The sequence below is a fragment of the Salvelinus sp. IW2-2015 genome, unplaced genomic scaffold (assembly GCF_002910315.2).
Source record: "Salvelinus sp. IW2-2015 unplaced genomic scaffold, ASM291031v2 Un_scaffold3564, whole genome shotgun sequence".
In the NCBI taxonomy this organism is placed as follows: domain Eukaryota; kingdom Metazoa; phylum Chordata; class Actinopteri; order Salmoniformes; family Salmonidae; genus Salvelinus; species Salvelinus sp. IW2-2015.
Genome location: NW_019944843.1, coordinates 15,583 through 18,374, shown reverse-complemented (window position 1 = coordinate 18,374; position 2,792 = coordinate 15,583). Strand labels below are relative to the sequence as shown.

The 2,792-nt window shown below is 52.9% G+C and overlaps 1 long non-coding RNA gene across 1 annotated transcript; it reads left to right on the top strand.

The window, feature by feature from the left end:
• The first annotated feature begins 256 nt into the window (after positions 1-256).
• On the top strand, positions 257-736 carry LOC139025924 (uncharacterized). Its single transcript, XR_011477597.1, has 4 exons — positions 257-266; positions 384-453; positions 504-570; positions 698-736. It is a non-coding gene; the product is annotated as an uncharacterized lncRNA (long non-coding RNA).
• The last annotated feature ends 2,056 nt before the right edge of the window (positions 737-2,792 follow it).

Here is a 2,792-nt window from a genome sequence, read left to right as displayed (position 1 = left end):
TGTAGAGTCAGAGGTGTGGTAGAGTCAGAGGTGTGGTAGAGTCAGGTAGTCGTGTGGTAGAGTCAGAGGTGTGGTAGAGTCAGAGTGTGGTAGAGTCAGAGGTCTGTGTTAGGGTCAGAGGTGTGGTAGAGTCAGAGGTGTGGTAGAGTCCAGGAGGTGTGGGAGGGTCAGAGGTGTGGTTAGAGTCAGAGGTGTGGTAGGGTCAGAGGTGTGGTAGAGTCAGAGGTGTGGTAGGAGTCAGAGGTGAGGTGGTAGGAGAGTCAGAGGTGTGGTAGAGTCAGGGTGAGGTTAGAGTCAGAGTGTGGTTGAGTCAGAGGTGTGTAGAGTCAGAGGTGTGGTTGGTCAGAGGTGTGGTAGGGTCAGAGTGTGGTAGGAGTCAGTAGGTGTGTTAGAGTCAGAGGTGTGGTTAGAGTCAGAGGTGTGGTAGAGTCAGAGGTGTGGTGGGGTCAGAGGGTGTGGTAGAGTCAGAGGTGTGGTAGAGTCAGAGGTGTGTAGGATCAGAGTGTGGTAGAGTCAGAGGTGTGGTAGAGTAAGAGGTGTGGTAGAGTCAGAGGTGTGGTAGAGTAAGAGGTGTGGTTAGAAGTCAGAGGTGTGGTAGAGTCAGAGGTGTGGTAAGAGTCAGAGGTGTGGTAGTCAGAGTCAGAGGTGGTGAGTAGGGTCAGAGTGTGGAAGAGTCAGAGTGGTGGTAGAGTAAGAGGTGTCTCTCCACCAATCTCTCTTCCCGTCTCAATGGTCTTGTAGTGTTCTCTGGAAGGTTCCTCAGTCGTTAGCAGCCTGAGGATGGTAACACACACAGAGAGTAGATCACGTAAAGTACAACAGAGACAGTTGTAAGATGAAGATGAACTAAGGTCATAATGTACTGTGGCAGCCCAGGGGGTTTGGTCAAGACGTTTAACATGATCAGACACGGACAGAGTAGGATTAGCTCGGTTTGGTCAAGACGTTTACACAGATCAGACACGGACAGAGAAGGATTAGTTACATCCTGGACCCTCCCTCAGAGTTACATCCTGGACCCTCCTCAGAGTAAAGCCTGGACCTCCCTCAGAGTTTTACATCTTGGCCCTCCCTCAGAGTTACGATCCTGGACCCTCCTCAGAGTTACATCCTGGACGCCTCCCTCAAGTTTACAGCCTGGACCCCCCAGAGTTACTGGACTCGCTGCAGTTAAACACTATCTCCAGAGTTACATCCTGGGACCCTCTCGAGTTCAGCCGGACCCTCCTCAGAGTTACCTGTGACCCCTCCATCAGAGTTACACCTGGACTCCCTCAGGTTACAGGGCTGGACCCTCCTCAGAGTTACGACATCTGGAACCCTCCCTCAGAGTTAATCCTGGACCCTCCCAGAGTTACATCGCTGGACCCTCGTCAGAGATTACATGTCCTCGAGTAACCCTCTCCTTCAAGTTAAGCTCTGGACCTCCTCAGAGTTACATCCTGGACCTCCCAGTACACGGCTTCAGCATTCTTCGGACCTCCCTCAGGTTACATCCTGACCCTCCCTCAGTATGACTCCTAGGGTCAGCTGACCTCCCTCAGAGTTACATCCTGGACTTCCTCAACATCGGCCATCAGAGTTACGATCCTGGACCTCCCTTCAGAGTTACAGTGCCCGTTTCTCGGACCCTCCTTCAAAGTTACAGCCTGGCGCTCCTCAGAGTTACACACTGGACGCTCCCAGAGATACATCTGGAGCCTCTCAGAGTTACAGCTGGCCCTCCTCTAGAGTTACGCTGACTCCCTAGAGTACATCTAACCTCCCAGAGTTTACAGTCCTGGACCCTCCCTATACAGCGGACTCAGAGTTACATCCTGGACTCCCTAGAGGTTAATCTGGACTCCGAGCTCTGACCCTCACTCAGGTTACATCCTGGAGCCCTCTCGTTACGCCCAGAGTTACATCCGGACCCTCCCTAGAGTTACATCCTGGACCCCCTCGAGTTACATTTCGATGGAGCCATCCTCAGTTCTCCAGTGGCGCCCTCCTCAGAGTTTACTCCTGGACCTCCTCAGATAGTTACACCTGGACCTCCCTCAGAGTTATACAGGATGGACCTTCCCTCAGAGTTACACCTAGACCCTGCGCGTACACTGGACCTCGTATTGACATATTGGAGCTCCCCTCAGAGTTACAGCTGGAAACCCTCTCAGAGTAAGCTGGACCTCCCTCAGAGTTTATACTGAGCCTGGATCACTGACCTCACTAGATTACATCTGGACCTCCTCAGAGTGTACATGCCTGAGTAACTGGACCTCCCTCAGAGTTCAGCTTCGGACTCCTCAGAGCTTACAGCCTGGCCCATCAGTCAGCCTGCCCTCAGTAAGTTAATCCTGGACCTCGAGTATTGCCCTCAAGTACATCCTGGACCTCCCTCAGTTCTGCCAACTCTCAGAGTTCAGCCTGGACCTCCTCAGAGTTACATCCTGGACCCTCTCAGAGTTACATCCTGGACCTCGCCTTCCAGTCTCTATAGTTAGCCTGGACCCTCTCAGAGTTTACATCCTGGAACCCTCCTGCAGAGTTACAGTCTGGACTCCTCTGAAGTTACACCTGGAGCGTCCCTCAAGTTAACATCCTGGATCTCCCTCAGAGTTTAACCTACCTCGCGAGTACGCTGGACCCTCCCTCAGAGTTACTCCGTGGACCTCCACTAGAGACTCCTTGGACCTCCTCAGTTTTACCATGCTGGCCTCCCTATCAGAGTTACATCCTGGCCCTCCCTCAGAGTTACTCTGGAGCCCAGATTACACCTCACCCTCAGAGTTACATGCCTGGAGCCCTCGCTC